Genomic DNA, 20,248 nt, shown 5'->3' with positions numbered 1-20,248 from the left:
CATAGGGTTTGGGGAATATTCTTATCTTTTGGAGTCATCTAGAACGTTCCCTCACTTATCAACTCCTATGAGCTCGAAAATGGATGAGGAATGAATTAAGATGCATCTTATCATCTCATCCCTTCCTCCACAGAACTAATTCTAAGTATGTAAGGCCATTCAATACCACCATTTATGACAAAACCTCCTTTATCTCCCTATAAATGACCACTCATCTAAGTGATCAGGGGTTGGATTATGTTGAATTGTAAGGAGATAATGTTGCTATGATAATTGGTTTTGAAACAAGTATTGTAATGCTACAAGTTTATCAAGCTTTTGATGTGATGTGGATGGGATCCAAGCTAGAAGAATGACTTTGAATCAGACACAATGGTTGTAATTCCTTCTTCTATTCAATAAAGTATTTGAACTTTTCTCCCATATGTTTGTATTGTCTTATAATGCTTATATGTGTGAAATGTATTTGATTCCATTCACTTATATTCAATAGATATTTTGCTTTGATCGATTTTTTGTTTTCTGTTTGTGTTTACAGGTACTTATCAAGCGTACTAAGTACGGGAAGGAGCGACAAGATCGATTCAAAGGAGATTAGAGGAAAGCAAAACTACAAGTAGGTCTCCTCATCTTCTCATCTTATCTATTGTTTATAGGAAAAAACTAAAATACTTTAAATTGTTGTTGTTGAAAATAGCAACAAGAAATGCTAAAAATAGAAGTGGAAAAAATAGCATAGCTATAAATAGCAGTTTGGGTACCAGTGCTAGATTGAGCAACATGTAACGGAAAAATGGAAGTGCTAAAAATAGCATTCTATTTTTAGCAGTTCAGGATGGATTCCTATTTTTAGTCAGTCCCTGGACTAAAATAGGAAGTAAAATTCGAATTTGAACTTAACAGTTGTTTGAAAATAAATTAATTAATTCACCATGAGTTAATTAGTTGTGAAAAATCAAACATGAAGTCTATGTGAGGATATGCAACAGTTTTTCTATTAATTGAGGAATTTATCCATCAATTAAAGAGATAAGGATGAGTTGTAATATTGAGTTGTAATTAGTTGGCTCAGTTAACTGAGTCAATTCCAATTAGATTAACTCAAACAGTTTGTTGAATTAATTGTGAGTTCAATTAGTTAATGCTTGCATGCATGTAACTACTGCACTTCAGATAACTGAGTATTCTCTCATAAATAACTCATGCATGTCAGTTCAGACAGAGACCTAGTTGAGATCAGAGGAGGGACAGTGTACTATTAGTTGGATGGATTTTTCCTATAAAGGAATCTCATCCATGGAGAAGGATTTATCTGCTTCAGGTTTGTGCAGTTATTTCTGAGCCAAGTGAGTTGTGTGAGGTGGGAATTCACACAAGTGGAAGCACTGGACCCCAGGAAAAACTGCGCAGGAATAGGAGGCTTGGAGGCCAGAGGAGAAGGTTTGTGAGAAGCCTTTGACTGTCTATGAGCAGCAAAGGGATTGCAGAGAGAGTAGGATAGCTTGTGAGCTGATTCTTTTTGTAATCTGAACATGTTTCCACTTGTACGATAATAGAGAGATTGGGGTTTTAGGCTGAGGCCTTCCCCGGGTTATTTCTTTTTTGTTGTGTGATTGCTTCTCATTCTCAGTTATATGTGTTCTCATTGATCGTGCTCAAATTGATTAAGCTTCCGCAAAGTGTTGTGGAAGTAGATCTTGTATTGTGTTTTAGTATATTGCATAATCTCTTGATCTACAGTGAGAATTTCTACATGGTATCAGAGCTAGCTGATTTGTAGAAAAATTTTACATGGTATTAGAGCAGAGGTGATCAAATCAGAGAACAATATACTGTGAAGGGAGAAGTTCGAAGTTTTGAGTTTTAGGTCACGAGTTTTTAGAGCAGATCTGAAAATTTTTGTGCAAAATTTTCTAAAACAAATAACAGATCTGAATTCCTTGCGGAAAAATACCCAAATTAAAAGAAAAAACGGCTGAATCGGAGTTCGAATGAGGGAGATATCTCTTATTTAAAATCAACTATTTTATTATAAAATTTCGTGACGATGGGAAATATGAAACAGATTGGTGTGCTAGCCAAGAACTTGTATGCACTTGAGGTACAAGACGCATGCAAAGCCTTGAGGAGCAAGGCAAAGGTTAGAGACTTGGTGGTTGAGAGGGAGAGTAAATTACCTCTCAACATGCAGTGCCAGAAGAAGTCCCAGACAATTGTGGAGGAGCTGCAATTGGTGAAGCAGATTTAAGAGGTTGTGGAGAAGCCACAACTAGATAAGCCGAGAGGAGATCGAGTAAAGACATCTACTCATGCAAAGACATCCAGTAGGGGAAATTTCGACCCAGGTGGGCAGAGGGATCACATGTAGCCATACCTTCAGGTAGGAGGTGGGGCGATGTGGAGTGATCGTCCCAAGGAGGCTGAAATAGGCGCAGGATCCTTGAGGTATCCAACCTCTTTGATTCAATTTTGCTACAGAAGCCCCAACGAGGAGTAGCAGCACCGGTTGATTGGGTAGAGACAAATGCGGATGGAGCGACAGAGAGAGATACAGTGCAAGAGTCCCAAAACTGTGTAGAGCTAGCAAACTGCAACAATGTGAGGGGCACAGGAGTGTTGCACCAGTGCAGGATGACACAGAGAGGTGTGCAACGATGCGAGATACATGGAGTGTTGCAGCAGTTCAGAGGTCAGAGAGGGAGCACTTGTCAGCAGCAGGTAGAGCTTTAGCATCAGAGTATATTTCTAGCCCAATAGAGAGGTCAGTTGGGAGTTTTTTTTGTTTCTAGAGTTGCTGGAGCAACCACACTTGAGAGAAGTGTTGCATGCAGAACATTCCAAAGGTACAGGATCGGGTTGGAGTTGAATGTCTTTCTTGCTGAGAGAGAGTGTTGAAAATAACAACAAATGCTAAAAATAGCAGTTTGGGTACCAGTGCTGGATTGAGCAACAAGGAATGGAAAAATGGAAGTGTTAAAAATAGCATTCTATTTTTAGCAGTTCAGGATGGATTCCTATTTTAGTCAGTCCCTAGATTAAAATAGGAAGTAAAATTCGAATTTGAACTTAACAGTTGTTTGAAAATAAATTAATTAATTCACCATGAGTTAATTAGTTGTGAAAAATCAAACATGAAGTCTATGTGAGGACATGCAACAGTTTATCTATTAATTCATGAATTTATCTATCAGTTAAAAAGATAAGGATGAGTTGTAATATTGAGTTGTAATTATTTGGCTCAGTTAATTGAGTCAAGTCCAGTTAGATTAATTCAAACAGTTTGTTGAATTAATTGCGAGTTCAGTTAGTTAATGCTTGTATGCATGTAACTACTGCACTTCAAATAACTGAGTATTCTCTTATAAATAACTCATGCATGTCAGTTCAGACAGAGACCTAGTTGAGATCAGAGGAGGTACAATGTACTATTAGTTGGATGGATTTTTCCTATAAAGGAAGCTCATCCATGGAGAAGAATTTATCTCCTTCCGGTTTGTGTAGTTATTTCTGAGCCAAGTGAGTTGTGTGAGGTGGGAATTCACACAAGTGGAAGCACTAGACCCGAGGAAAAACTGCGCAAGGAAATAGGAGGTTTGGAGGGCAGAGGAGAAGGTTTGTGAGAAGCCTTTGACTGTTTATGAGCAACAGAGGGAGCAGGATAGCTTGTGAGCTAGTTCTTTTTGTAATCTGAACATATTTCCACTTGTATGATAATACAGAGACTGGGGTTTTAGGCTGAGGCTTTCCCAGGGTATTCTTCTGTGTTTCATGTGTATGATTTCTTCTTCTCTGTTATATGTGTTCTGATTGATCTAACTCAAATTAATTAAGCTTCTGCAGAGTTTGATTGTAGAAGTAGATCTAGTATTTTGCTTTAGTATATTGCATTATCAGGTGATCTACAGTGGGAATTTCTACAATTGTTTTAGATATGGCTACTTATCTAGGGAATTAGTATTTATCCGTAGATACCAAATTCTCCAAAATAGTAACCTCTAAACCTGGAATCATGGGAGGGAGTGATGGACACGCTCCCCTAGACGAGTGATGATGATTGCCAGTTGCCTGCTAGGGAAGTTAGGTCGATATAGTCGACACTTTCGCCATATTGGTTTTATTAGTGGTTAGATTGGTATAACCAATGCTATAGTACATAGCAATAGAGGATGGATAGAGTGAGAACGAAAGTTGGTTAGGAAGGATAGGAGGATATAGATTAGTTGGAGACTCTTGATGGGTAGTGGTATCATTGCCTGACTTATTAAGTTTACTACTATAAATCTCTCTCTATTTTGTTATGCATTACTGTCAAATTGTTTTCGAACACCTTGTATCTTTTTCACTCTAACTTTGGGACAGTTTTCTGAAGGAGGGGTGTATGTAATGCCCTACTTAACCTTATCATGAAAATTTTATTAGTGTTTAAATTACTTGAAAATATTAACTTATAGTTATCAAGAAATATTGGTATATACCTACATTTGTGAAACTGTAATTTTATTTACTAATATAAATTTTATTATTGTTATTATTCAATTCCCAACTTGTCTTCTCAAATTTAATTTTGATAAGATATTGTCTCCTTCCATTTATTCCAAATTAAATATCCATATCCCAAGGTTTCTTCTCAAAATCTACTTGGGAGGAGATATGGTCTTCTCCAATTAATTTCCAAATTAAATATCCATATCTTATCCCCAAAATGTCTTCTCAAATCTAGTTTTAACAAGATATGGTAAGAAAAGTCAAAGAAACTAAATGAAAGGATGAGGGGTAGTCACAACATTAATGATAGGTGGTTGAGAGGAAGAGGCATAAAAGGGAAAGGATGATGAGAGGAGAGGGGAGAATCCTTGGTCTTGGCTTTTGTTTTGGAGGATTTTGTTTTGGGGGGGGAATGTGGAGAAGGAGAAGGGAGAGAATGGAGAGATAAATGAGGGAATACAAACTTGGATCTGAAGAGTGTTTGTTAAAATTGGACACACTACATCTAGTTGGACTTGGGCTCGAAGGGCTAGGGAACCTGTGGAGGTTCCTTGGGCTAAGAAATACTTCCTAGTTGGCTGGGAGGCAAATCCAGTTAGGTAGTTAAGAGGAGCATCCCAACAGAGTTAGGAACTCACGAGCATCTCAACTAAGCTATTGGAACATCTATTCATCCATTTATTGATTACTTATGCAAATGGTTGCAATGAAATTCTTACTTGTTTAATATGTTGTAAATAAATTTAAATTGTATATTATCATCAAATAAATGTTGCGTTATAAATAAGTTATTTCCCTTCTTATTGTGTTTAAATAAAATAAATTTAGTTTGTAGTTAGAGGATTAAGGAAGGATCTTCACATAGACTGCTAGTCCACCAAAAAAAAAAATTGCGAGCCTTGATAGAATGTTGCCACATTATAGTGGATCATTTACCATCCATCACCAACACTATTCATTTTTGCTAGAAGAGCAGTAAAACAAAATTGGCGTTTGATGATCATGGAACCAAAAAGTCCGTGTTCAAAGAATAATGTGGAGAAATCATTAAGAGATTGGATTCTCGGAATAAGGTTGTTGGAGCGACGCTCTACAACATTATTGCTAAAGAGTTATAACAAAATGTTGACATTGTAATACAAACCTGAAAACCCTTTCAATATTTGGTTTAATTAAAAAGAATTATAAAATGTGAATCGTGCAATTTAAAGTGGAAGATCCACTGACGGTTGACAAACCATTTTTTTTTTAATTATATTTATTTAAATAAACAAAATTGTGATTTGAGATTTAAATTTTTTTTAAATATAAAATAAATACTAAAACTATTTATAAAAAAAATTTATAACAAAAATAAAAGCTATAATTTTTTGTAAATGACAAAAAAAAATATTTACTTGAAATCAAAAGATGTAAGTCAAATTTATCGTATCACTTACACATCATATACATAAAAATTAGAGGGCACTAAGAAGAACATTGTAGGGTGATGCAATAGCAAAACACATATTTAATGCACTAGTCCCTTTCTTATCTAAATAGTAAAAACACAAGGTTTCAGTGTGTCTAATTATATGAGGATCACTTTTTTAGTTTTTACATATGTTTCAACTTTTTTAGTTTTTACATATGTTTCAAATTTATGATAAATTGATATAAGCATTTCAACGTTATTTTACCATATTTATTATATTATATATATTTTTAAATTAGATCCAATTTGAAACAGTGAAATAATTATTTCCAAATTACAGAAGTACAAAAAACGTCTATCCATATTTCTATTATTCCAATAATCAACGAACAAATGAATTATAACACCATTCCAAATAATGTGAAAATTATTATCTTTTTAACCTAATTCCTATACTTGAACATTATAAATATCTATGCTAATCTCATTATTTTCACAAATATATATTTAATTTTAAAATTTTCCTTTGCAACATCATTTTTCATTATTATTAATCTCTCTCCAATTTTTTTTTTTGTCAACCAGTGGTGAAACTCTTTAATATTTTTAAGATATATATGGAAGTAAAATCTTCCGTATTAAAGTGTAATTCTAATATTTTAAAACTTTAATGGTTAATATCTTTTCTATGCATTTATCTCATTTATTTATTTTATTTTTCATTTTAATATTTTAATATCAATGAATATAAATCTCTAACTTTGTGTTGAAAAGTAAACCTTACACATAAAATTTGTGAATGATTGGAACCTTACTCATGTCTAAAACAATGAAACCCTTGGATGAGACTGAAAGAGCAGAAATGCTACCAAACTGAAAGACAACGGAAGCAACAGTTCAATGGATAAAAGAAATTAATCTACCATATAAGTTTCCTAAACGTGCCGGAAAACTCTGAACATCTGCCATCAGAGTGGCGCAGCGGAAGCGTGGTGGGCCCATAACCCACAGGTCCCAGGATCGAAACTTGGCTCTGATAAATGCTTGGTATCAGTAGTGGCTTCAGTTTTGCATGATATCGGCAACTATCAGTGGTTTCTTCTACTTTTCATTTCGATTATATCTTACCAGATTGTCCATATCAGGCGTGTCCATCCACATCCAACAGAAACTGAACCGATACAGCTTGATGCGATTGGATTAAAGTGTCTCGAACACCAATAAAGAAAAAACTCACTGAATGTTCGCATTCCATTGCATTGCCTGACATTTAACTGGTAACATAGTATTCTGTTTTAGTTGTAACAATGTTTTAAGTTGGGTTATTATAAATCCTAGGCAATCTCCCATTATGCATGCCATGGACAGGGATAGATCTATCTTCTTTCATTGCATTGCCTGACATTTAACTGGCAACATAGTACTCTGTTTTATCGTTGTGTTATTATAAATCCTTCTTAGCAAGGTAATATTTCAACCTGAAAAAATGTGAAATGTTATCTTCCTCTGCTTTCAGTTTAGCCAACCTGCAAAAAAAATTTCAACCTTCGGTAAAATAGTTGCAAGAAGGTGAAAGAATTATCATGGTTCCTCTGTGTACCTAAAGACATAAATAGCTTGAAAGGAATTTCCTTAGAAAATAGATGTTCCTATTCCTCTAAAATTGTCGCCCTTCACGGAATGTTCTCGCATTCCAGTGGATCAGTTACCATCCATCGCCATAACTATTAAATCGTTGAAATGCATTCTCCCATTATGCATGCCATGGACAGTGATAGAGATATCCTTTTTCATCGCATTGCTTCACATTTAACTGGTAACATAGTACTCTGTTTTATCTGTAACAATGTTTTGAGTTGCGTTATAAATCCTTCACAGGAAGGCAATTTTTCAACCTGAAAAAATGTGAAATGTTATCTTCCTCTGCTTTCAGTTTAGCCAACATGCAAAAAAAATTCAACCTACAGTCAAATAGTTGCAACCAGATGCGAAATTTATCACGGTTCCTCTGTGTACCGGTAGTCTCGAGACATAAATAGCTTAAAATGATTTTCGTTTATAAATGAAAATAAATGTTCCTATTCCTCTAAAATGTCACCTTTCACTGAATGTTCTCGCATTCCAGTGGATCAGCGACCATTAATCGCCATAATCATTAAATCGTTGAAATGCAGTCTCCCATTATGCATGCCATGGACAGTGATAGATCTATCTTCTTTCATTGCATTGCCTGACATTTAACTGGTAACATAATACTCTGTTTTATCTGTAACAACGTTTTAAGTTGTGTTATTATAAATCCTTCCTGGAAAGGCAATCTTTCAACCTGAAAAAAGGTGAAATGTTATCTTCCTTTGCTTTCAGTTTATAGCCAACATGCAAAAACAAAAAAATTCAAGCTTCGGTCAAATAGTTGCAAGAAGATGAGAAATTTATCATGGTTGCTCTGTGTACCTAAAGACATAAATAGCTTGAAAGAAATTTCCTTTATAAATAGAAAATAGATGTTCTTATTCCTCAATTGTTACATCTTCAATTCCAAACTTTATACCATAACTTCACAGAAACCAGACTGATATCCTAAATGAATCTCTAAAAGTAAAAAATTATGTTCATACAATTTCTGAACTTGGATTTTAGAATCATCGCAAGTTTCCCTTTCAATGCAAGCAATCATGTTTATAAATATATTTTCTATAAACTATGAAAAACAAAAACAATTTGGTTATAGAGAACCAAACCACTTACTGACTAGCTAACAGAAAAAGCTCAGCAAGCATCACTCATCAGTTGTACCTCCATGCTGATTTGGCTTTCAGTGCTTTTAATCATTTTGTAATTTGTTGGTGACCCCAGGACATCAGTAAAAATTCTTCGTGTCCCTTCAAGAAAGGATGAAATTTTTTTGAAAAGCAGTTTTAGATCTAAGATCAAGACAACCACTGATATTTTGGTAAGGCCAATCAATACACACTATATATGATAAAGGATTATTGTGAAATGCAATAGGCATGTAAGATTGTTACAATAAGAGGATTTGCGAAATACCTTTAATGGTTAATTCAATTATACTGAATACTTAGGTATCAACAACAGTTTCTTCTTTGAAAACAAATCTCATTCAATACAAACGCATACTTCCACAACAGTTTTATGATTACAATTTAGTTGTCTCTACCACTTACTTCCACAAGCTTTTAGCTTAATACTACTGCCCATATTTTTTCATCAAACCCACGTCCCCATTTTTAGCCCAAAACCCATGGCTATACGGGCTTAACCCCATGCTGAATATTATTTGTAGGCATGCCAAAAATGAATGTTTGTTTATTTGCCAGGGAATAAAATAGTCCAATATTTTCCTTTGCTCAATCAACACTACCAAAAGGAGGTCTTAAAGAATCAAATGAAGTTGTTTATTTGCCAGGGAATAAAATAGTCCAATATTTTCCTTTGCTCAATCAACACTACCAAAAGGTCATAAAGAATCAAATGAAGTCAAGTAGTGAAAGAATGAAATGTTTCTTGAATGAACAACATGATGCATTTGCAAATTTGAATTCCCGGTATTGCTGTCACAACCTAATCAGCCTCACTAAAAAGTATATTATACCAAGTATGTTAAACCTTTCAAACATGCCTTGATGTACACAGGATGTCCCCATTCCTGCATTTCCTAGGCTTGGCTTTGTAAGAACGGAATGGATGCAGTACTGCCTTTGATAAACTATTTTCATCTACAAAGTTGCGGCAATTTACTTGTCTCTGCCACTTACTTCCATAAGCTCTTAGCTTAATGCTGCAACCCATATTTTATGGAATAGATCCGCTGTTTAAAATCTACTGAATTACTGATTCAATACAAAAGCATATTGCGATTACAATTTAGTTATCTCTGCCACTTACTTCCATAAGCTCTTAGCTTAATGCTGCAACTCATATTTTTTCATCAAACCCGCATCCCATTTCAGCATAAACACAAAAAAACAAAAAACATGGCCACACAAGCTTCACCCCATGCTGAATACTATTTTTAGGCATACCCAAGATGAATATTTGGTAGTATCTACCAAGGAATAAAATAAACCTTGTCCTTTGCTCAATCAACACAATACCAACGAGGCATAAAGAATCAAATGAAGTGAAGCTGTGAAACAATCAAATATTTCCTGATTGAACAATGTGATGCATTTGCTAAAGTGCATTCTATGTCAGATTTAAACTTTTCAAACATCACTTGATGTACACAAGATGCCCAATTCTTGCATTTACCAGGCTTTACTTTGGAAGAAGGGAATGGATGTTTCTATATATACGCATTACGTTCGCTGCTTGCTTAATGACCAGAAGAGATTCAAACATTGTTATGGAGCATCGTACCCGGCAGTGGAGAACAATGTGCCAATTTAATTGATTTCATGAACCAAACATTCCGTACCGCATTGAAATTAAGGTATTAAATCGCGAACCGAATTGTATCAACGAATTTCTGAACTTTTTCCACCCATAGGGCCAAACTTGGTAACTATTTTAATCAATGTTTTAAGTTGTGTTATTATAAGTCCTCCAGAAAGGTAAATTTTCAAGCTGAAATCCATGTGAAAAGATATCTTCTTCTCTTCCAGTTTAGTCAACATGCATACAAATTTCAACTTTCAATCATTATAGAAAACATCACCCACAAACACTACATAAACATAAGGGGAATTTTTTCAAATAGTTGTCAGATATACAAGTACCAAATTGTTATAAGAGGATGAGAAATTTATCATGCATGCTCTTTGTATCTAAAATTTTCAAATAGTTGTCAGACATACAAGTACCAAATTGTTATAAGAGGATAAGAAATTTGTCATGCAATGCTCTTTGTATCTAAAGACATACATAGCTTAAAAGGAATGTCCTATAAAAGATAGATGCTCCTATTCCTCAAAGTGTCACATTTTGTTATCTTAAGTTCACTGGAACCTAACTTATTTCCTAAATGAATTTTTAAATATAAAAAATTATATTATATTCATATAGATTCCGAACTTGGATTTTAGGATTTTCAATCATTTTCTTTTCCATGAAAGCTATTATATTTATAAATGTATTTTCCATAAACTATGGAAAACAAACCAATATAATTACACAAATCCAAACTTGGATTTTAGGATCTTCAATCATTTTCTTTTACAGGAAAGCTATTATGTTTATAAATGTATTTTCCACAAACTATGGAAAACAAATCAATATAATTACACAAAACCAAACCGCTTAAATGACTAGTTACCAAAAACTAAAACCAGAAGTATCACTCATTAATTGGACCTTCATACTGATTTGTCTTCCTTTCAGTTCCTTAATCATTTTGTTGTTTTGCTAACTTATAAACATTAATAAAAATTGAGTTTCAACTTATTTGGACATTTATGTCTGAACTTCTAGTGCCCTTTCAAATAAGGATGAAAGATTTTCAAAAACAATTTTAGCTCGAAGATCAAGATAACCAATGAAGGCTATTCCCCGGATCAAAAGAGACCATATATGCTTTAATATTATTGTGAAATGCAATAACCATGTAGGATTGTTACAACAAGAAGCTCTGCTTCGTATCGGAAGTGACTTCTATTTTGATCTTTTACTTGACTGTTTGTCTCTTGTGTGCCAGTCCATATCCATTACTAATTGCAGTGAGACACCTTTATATGATTCAATTTGAGGTGGCTAAACAAGTGCATTCTGTCTATTCATTTAAATGGACATCTTGAAAATCTCATCACCGCTAATCCACAAAAAAACCGCGAGTTTGACAGAATGTTGCCACATTACAGTGGATCATTTACCATCCATCACCATCACTATTCTTCTTTACTAGAATAGCAGTAAAACAAAATTATCACTATTCTTCTTTACTAGAATAGCAGTAAAACAAAATTAGCACTTGATGATCATGGAACCAAAAAGTCTGTGTCCAAAGAATAATGTGGATATATACTTAAGAGATCGGATTCTCCGAGTAAGGTTGTTGGACTGATGCTTTATAACATCGATGCCAAAGAGTTATAATTATATGTTGACATTATAATACAAACCAGAAAACCTTTCGACCGCCATCAGAGTGGCGCAGCGGAAGCGTGGTGGGCCCATAACCCACAGGTCCCAGGATCGAAACCTGGCTCTGATATATGCACGGTGTCAGGGTGGCTTCAAATTTTGCATGATATCGGCAACTATCAGTAATGGCTTCTATTTTCCATTTCGATTATATCTTACCAGATTCTCCGTATCTATCAGTGGTGGCTTCTATTTTTCATTTCGATTATATCTTACCAGATTCTCCGTATCAGGCGTGTCCATCCACATCCAACAGTGTCTCCAACACCAACAAAGAAAAAATGTGACCCTGCACTGAATGTTCGCATGTCCATCCACATCCAACAGTGTCTCCAACACCAACAAAGAAAAAATGTGACCCTGCACTGAATGTTCGCATTCCATTGCATTGTCTGACATTTAACTGGTAACATAATACTCTGCTTTATCTGTAACAAGTTGTGTTATTATAGATCCTTCCCGGAAAGGCAATCTTTCAACATGAAAAAAAGTGAAACATTATCTTCCTCTGCTTTCAGTTTATAGCCAACAAGGCAAAAAAAAAATTCAACCTTTGGTCAAATAGTGGCAAGAAGATGAGAAATTTATCATGGTTGCTCTGTGTACCTAAAGACATAAATAGTTTGAAAGGAAATTCCTTCATAAATAGAAAATAGATGTTCCTATTCCTCAATTGTTACATTTTCAATTCCCAACTTTATACCATAACTTCACAGAAACCAGACTGATTTCCTAAATGAATCTCTAAAAGTAAAAAATTATGTTCATTACAATTTCTGAACTTGGATTTTAGAATCGTCGCAAGTTTCCCTTTCAATGCAAGCTATCATGTTTATAAATATATTTTCTATAAACTATGAAAAACAAAAACACTATGGCTATAGAGAACCAAACCACTTTCTGACTAGCTAACAGAAAAAGCTCAGCAAGCATCACTCATCAGTTGTACCTCCATGCTGATTTGGCTTTCAGTGCTTTTAATCATTCTGTAATTTTTTGGTGACCCCAGGGCATCAATAAAAATTCTTAGTGTCCCTTCAAGAAAGGATGAATTTTATTTCCAAAGCAGTTTTAGATGTAAGATCAAGACAACCAGTGATATTTTGGTAAGGCCAATGTCCCGATCAACAGACACTATATATGATAAAGGATTATTGTGAAATGCAATAGGCATGTAAGATTTTTACAATAAGAGGATTTGCAAGGTAACTTTAATGGTTAATTCAATTAGACTGAATGCTTAGGTATCAACAACAGTTTCTTCTTTGAAAACAGACGTCATTCAATACAAACGCATACTTCCACAACGTTTCTCTGATTACAATTTAGTTGTCTCTACCACTTACTTCCATAAGCTTTTAGCTTAATATTACTGCTCATATTTTTTCATCAAACCCACATCCCCATTTTTAACCAAAAACCCATGGCTATACGGGCTTCACCCCATGCTGAATATTATTTGTAGGCATGCCAAAAATGAATGTTTGTTTATGTGCCAGCAAATAAAATAGTCCAATATTTTCCTTTGCTCAATCAACACTACCAAAGGTCTTAAATAATTAAATGAAGTCAAGTAGTGAAAGAATGAAATGCTTCTTGAATGAACAGCATGATGCATTTGCAAAATGCAAATTCCCTGTATTGCTGTCATAACCTAATCAAATTTTTTCATCAAATCCACGTCCCCAGTTTTAGCCCAAACCGATGGCCATACGGGCTTCACCCCATGCTGAATATTATATGTAGGCATGCCAAAAATTAATGTTTTTTTATTTGCCAGGGAATAAAATAGTCCAATATTTTCCTTTGCTCAATCAACACTACCAAAAGGTCTTAAAGAATCAAATGAAGTCAAGTAGTGAAAGAATGAAATGTTTCTTGAATGAACAACATGATGAATTTGCAAATGCGAATTCCCGGTATTGCTGTCACAACCTAACCTAATCAACCTCACTAACAAGTATATTATACCAAGTCTGTTAGATTTAAACCTTTCAAACATGCCTCCCCATTCCTGCATTTCCTAGGCTTGGGTTTGCAAGAAGGGAATGGATGCGGTACTGCCTTTGATCAACTGTTTTCATCTACAAAGTTGCGGCAAACTTATCAATCAAATCTGCTCTGCATTCACGAGAGACAGGACTTTCCATTTGAAATTGACCTGCCCCAGGTACAACATGCGATTCTGTTCTTGTAGTTTCATCAATTTTCCATAACAAGTTGACTGCTTGACACAATGACACCATTTCTAAGAATTTCTTTAATAAGGTTTTGAATTTCCTTTCGGTTCGAATCTGGGCGGCGATATTGTTTTTCTTGCAGCTTCATACATATCGTTCCACCATGTAGTATGGCAGCATCGTAAACATCAGGTGCCGTGTTGTAGTTGGTTATGACGTCAGTCTAACACACTGAAGGTCTCCGCTTCAAGTCAGGGCGGCGCCAATTCTTTCTCTGCTTCTTGCAGCATCTTTTTCTTCGACGGCAAGATGGAACATCCCCACTGAAATGTGGAATACATGATAATAAGGAAAAGAGATCATAAGGTCAAGATGGAACATCGGCACTGAAATATGGAATAGATCCGCTGTTTAAAATCTACTGAATTACTGATTCAATACAAAAGCATATTTGTGATTACAATTTAGTTGTCTCTGCTACTTACTTCCATTAGCTTATTGCTGCAACTCATATTTTTTCATCAAACCCGCATTCCCATTTCAGCCACCAAAAAAAAAAAACCATGGCCACACAGGCTTCACCCCATGCTGAATACTAAAATCGACCTTGTCCTTTGCTCAATCAACACAATACCAACGGGGCATAAAGAATCAAATGAAGTGAAGCAGTGAAACAATCAAATATTTCCTGATTGAACAATGTGATGCATTTCCTAAAGTGCATTCTATGTCAGATTTAAACCTTTCAAACGATGCCCCATTCTTGCATTTACCAGGCTTTGCTTTGCAAGAAGGGAATGGATGTGGTACTGCCTTTGATCAACTGTTTTCATCTACAAAGTGGTGGCAAACTTATTAATCAAATCTGCCATGCATTCATCATAGCCAGGACCTTCCATTTGAAAATAACCTGGCCCATATACAACATGCGTTCATGTTATTTAGTTTCATCAGTTTTTCATAACAAGTTGACTCCTTGAAACAATGATACCATTTCTAGAATTTCTGGAATAAGGTTTTGCATTTCTTTCCGGTTCGAGTTCGAGTAGCAACATTTGTTTTGTCTTGCAGCCTCAAACATGTGGTGCCGTGGTGTAGTTGGTTATCACGTCAGTCTAACACACTGAAGGTCTCCGGTTCAAGTCCGGGCGGCGCCATCCCTTTTCCTGCAGTCTGAAGTTTTATTATAGTACTAATGGATAATCAGTTATTGACATAAAGATAAAAGATTCACTGTTTTAAATGTCAACGCACTGAATTATGGAATACATTATAATAGTACTAATGGATAATCAGTTATTGACAGAAAGATAAAAGATCCACTGTTTTAAATGTCATGTTGAGAAATTATAGAGGATTCTGGTACTGATTATAGTAGGATCAAAGTAAGACTTCATGATGATACTTTAGAGTATTGAGATTCTGGTACTGATTATAGTAGGATCAAAGTAAGACTTCATGATGATACTTTAGAGTATTGAGTGATCACAATAATAATCTGAGTAAGACTTCATGATGATACTAGAGGACTAAGTGATAACAATGCCTCAATCCAGGAGAGCTAGACTTGAGTGATAACAATAATAATCAGAGTAAGACTTCATGATGATACTTAGAGGACTGAGTGATAACAATGTCTGAATCCAAGAAAGCTAGACTGATAAACTACCATAGCAAGTACGTTACCTTCTCCGTGATAAATTGTGTGGCTACCAGCCACAAGGTTGGAGGTTCAAACCCTCCCTTTAGTGTTTAGTGGATTTTGAAACTTCAACAAAACATCTCTTGGTTGGTAAGTACTTACTAATATGCCTTTTCCTTGCAGGATATCTGGGTTAAAAGAACCTCTTGATTAAAGATCTATAGGCATGCAGATTTTGAAAATTCAACAGAACATATCTTGTTTGGTAAGGACTTACTGATATGCCTTTTCCTTGCAGGGTATCTAGTTCAAAAGACCTCTTGGTTAAATATTTATAGGTATGCGTACAGGTTATCTATTAAAATAAAATATATCCTCCATTTCACTTTATTTGGGTTAGTGTCTCTCTTCTGAATAGCTTGAAAATTCAACAAAAGATTTATTGGCAAAGACTTGCATGTATGTGTTTTCTTCCTCTATTTCACTTAGGTGCCTTTTATGTATTGTTAATATACATGTTCTCTGGATTGCTGGCATATAAGTTATTTATAAAAATGAAACTTGTAATGAAATGTTATATCTCTTTAGCAGTATAGTCATAAAAATGAAAAATTCTTTTTCTATTTCACTTATATTTATTTATAAACCTGAAAAAAGAGAAGTGTTATGGGATGTTATATTTCTTCTTGATTGCTTATATCTGGTAGCAATCCTTATATTTATCGCAGATTTAACAATATTTTGGAAATCGAATGAGCATGAGCAAAGCATTACTTGACATTTGACTAGAAATATAGTAGCGTGTTTTATTTGTAACAATGTTTTATGTTGTGCTATTGCAGTGTTGCGGGGGAGCGCCCCTCTCCCTCCCCTCGATCCCGCTCCCAATCCGTACTTCGGGCAGGAGCGACCCTGGAGTGGGTCGGGAGCGCGCTCCCGAAAAGGGAGTGATTTCGGGAGCACGCTCTCTAAAAAAAAATCGCTCCCTGTCTTTTTGAAAGCATTTAGTTTTTTTTGCAAATTTGTTTTTGCAGTAATGTTTGAAATGCAATTTTTTTTCAAAGAAACAAATAAGTTTTGAGTGGGGCAGCTTAATGGTCAAGCCTATGGCCCTAGTATTGATATGCTATTCATGGTAATGTTAAATTCTTAAAGTAAAAGTGACATTCTGCATAATCTTCATTTTCATCATTTTACTTAAATTTTTAACATTACCAAATGACTCAGGATGTTTGAGAGTGGTTCCAACCTCACTAAATTTCATATTGGAGAAAGTGGAATTTTAGATTTCATTCAAAATCTAGCAGACTTATCAGTTTTTCAGGATTTCAGGATTGGAGGATTGCAATGTTTCCATTGAATTTTGTCATGTATTAGGGTATGGAACTCGTATTTAATCAAGAGCACCAATCCCTCTACGTACCTTGATGTTAGTGACATTGGTTGTTGAACTCGTCTATCATGACCCTCCTAAAAATGTATGCATCACTCAAACAAAATCTTGACTTGACATGCTATGATTTTTCTATCTTATGTTAATGCTAAGAGGGCGATATTAATGACAAAGATCCCTATACAAATACACAGGTAATGACAAAGATACCTATGGATATTAATGTTTAGAGGGTGATATTAATGACAAAGATCTTGATTTTTCAGCAAGACTAAAAAATTAGACATTTCTTGTGGTGGCAAGAGGCCCAAGCATAATAAATAGCTAATAGATTTACTTGTCTTTTCTAGTTTCTAGTAGTTTTTATAACTCTTGACTCTTTCATATTTATTATGATATTTTTTTAAACAATATATGACAATTTAAGTTTGAAGTTGGCAATTATAACTCATTAGTAATGAAGATGCTTCATGAAAGTTGAAAGTTGTTTCATTTCATTTCATGTTAGATATTATTTGTTGTAATGGTTACACTTAGCTTACAAGTACAACTTTGGTGATCAATGATGATAAATGTTATATATTGAATTCTGAAAGCTTCAAACTTTAAGATTGATGAATCATGAGACTCAATATGTTGTATGTTACTATGTTACTAACTTGTCAACGTGGTTGATGAAGATTATAACTTCTAGATGATTGTTGTTATATGGTTCAATCTATGTATTTTTATGTTTTTTTATATCTAATTCATTATTCTATATGTTTTTGTTGACATATATATATATATATAAAACGCTCCAGGATTCACTCCCAAACCGGGAGCTTCTGAAAATGTAACTCTCGCACCCATTTTCGCTCCTGCTCCCAAGTAACAATGTGTTATTGTAAATCCTCCCTAGAAAGACAAAATTTCAACCTAAATCAATGTAAAATTATATCTTCCTCTGCTTCTAGTTAGCCAATGTGCAGACAAATTTGAATCTATCTTAGTTAGAACTTCTTGGGTCCTTGTTGAATGTTGTTGGGAGGGAGTCTTTACGAAGGTTCTAGGATAAGTTTTGAAGCATGCCAACGAAAGTCAATGAGAGATAGAGTGAATTCTAGCAATTCGAATGCAAGTGACCAACATACCAAAAATCCAGAAATATGAAATAACAAATGTAAGAGTCATACCCCAAAACATGGCTTTCCAAGAATTCTCTGCAACATTCCTCTTCGACTTCAACATATATCCAAATTTCCCAACCTCTCACTCAATCGCCTTTCCGGAAGACCTGACAATACGTGGAATGGATGTGACTACTCCCAATTCACATAATGGTTGGTTGCTTAATCCCATAGTGCTAAGTTATAATCACAAATGGGAATTTAATATGAAGAATCGATAGGGGAATACACATGTGGGAGGAGATGAGTTTTGCCCGTAAGTTCTCAACCCAAAGCCACTACCATGTAGAACTTGATGATGAGCCATCTGACTAACAAATTTTGAGTTATTCGTGATAATTCCAAATAATGTGGGATGATACATATATAGCCCACCCCATTTTGTATTGAATTCTTTTTTCATACGGTAGAAGCAGACTTCACCCAAGGTTTTAATTTCTTCTCTTACTTTGGCTAAGATCATAGATAGATTAGAATCCTCTTGGATGGAGTCATTCAAAGCTTTGATAAATATCAAAGTCCTTGATCAGGTGCTCAGTGTTTAGCTCAAAAATCAAAGTTATCAAACTGGCTCGAAACATGTACGACTGCGTCTGTGTCGTTAAGATGATCACAACGCAATTCGTTTCACTGAATATTGAGTTCAGATGAAGGAGAAAAAGCCTGTTGTTCATTTTTCTAAACAACTAAAAAAAATTGCAAAACATGACAGAATGATGACATGGCAGTACAATTAGCATGATGGAAATCTTCTTCAGTTTTTTCCCAATGAGGCTATAACAAGTGTCACTTCACGATTCACTAGTTTAGTTGTTTGAAGGTGAAATTGCTCAATGTCCTCCAAGGTGAAATTATGAGTTCATGATAAATATTATGTGGAATTTTTTTTTTAAATATATATATATATATATATATATTATTTTATATGATTTTAATATCATATATATATATAGAAACCTTATATAATTTCAAATCCGCATACATATAAACAATGGTGCATTTAAATGTCGTATGGTATAGTCAAAGTCCAAAGGCATCGAATATATATATGGGTGCAAAAATGTATTAAGGGATGGGTGGAAGGCGGGTCAAATCCGTGACCTCTTCCTCCCAACTCCATCGCATAACCATTGAACCAAGCGGCGAGTTTGATAAATGGTGGCCACAATCCTTTATTTAAGCCTACATCGATGCTGACGGCGGAGCGAAGGGAGCCAGCCCCCTCACCATACGACCACGTGACATAAACCATGGCCAGCCCTAAAGGATAAGTGCGCTTAGAGCGCCGCTAATATGGGTTTAAGTTAATTAATCTATATTTAAAGATGGCAGCAGTTTTGAAGCCATGCCAATTTCGATGGGATTGCCAATTTTGGCGGTGCTAACTAGAGTCTTCTCCAGTTTTGGAGGGGTTCCTAGGGAAACATTGAATGAAGCATATATTGAGGAATTTTCGACCAAATTGAGATAAAAAAAAAGAGGTTTTCTTGGCTAATTTGCACATTATGAACACATTGGTGCAAGTATCAGGAGTGATAGAGCTTTGTAAAAAACATTTTTTCCACTTTGAGCTAATACAGAGGCCCAAGCCATGGAAGCTGGACTAAGGAGATGTAGCCCATGAGGGTTGAAGTCCTTCATCAAAACATTGTGTTAATGTGTCTCTTTGATGGTTTGTTGCACTATACATGTTTGATATTCAGTATTTGTTTCTGAAGCTATTTTTCTCATGAATGTCTTCTAAAACTTAAGGAAATTTACCTGATTATATGCACAAACAGCTAATGAAACCTCAGCACATTGAGCAATAATGATGCACATATTTATAAATCTGTAATTGTTATTAACACAACAAAATTAATCATA

The 20,248-nt window shown here is 34.9% G+C and overlaps 1 non-coding gene across 1 annotated transcript; it reads left to right on the top strand.

Moving 5' to 3' along the window:
• Positions 1-15,261: 15,261 nt before the first annotated feature.
• TRNAV-AAC (transfer RNA valine (anticodon AAC)) lies at positions 15,262-15,335 on the top strand. The gene has a single exon. It is a non-coding gene; the product is annotated as a tRNA-Val (tRNA).
• Positions 15,336-20,248: the final 4,913 nt, after the last annotated feature.

This window comes from Pinus tabuliformis, chromosome 6 (assembly GCF_031772625.1).
Source record: "Pinus tabuliformis cultivar Carrire ecotype Pingquan chromosome 6, CPIR1, whole genome shotgun sequence".
Lineage (NCBI taxonomy): Eukaryota > Viridiplantae > Streptophyta > Pinopsida > Pinales > Pinaceae > Pinus > Pinus tabuliformis.
This window is presented reverse-complemented; position numbering and strand designations above follow the sequence as displayed.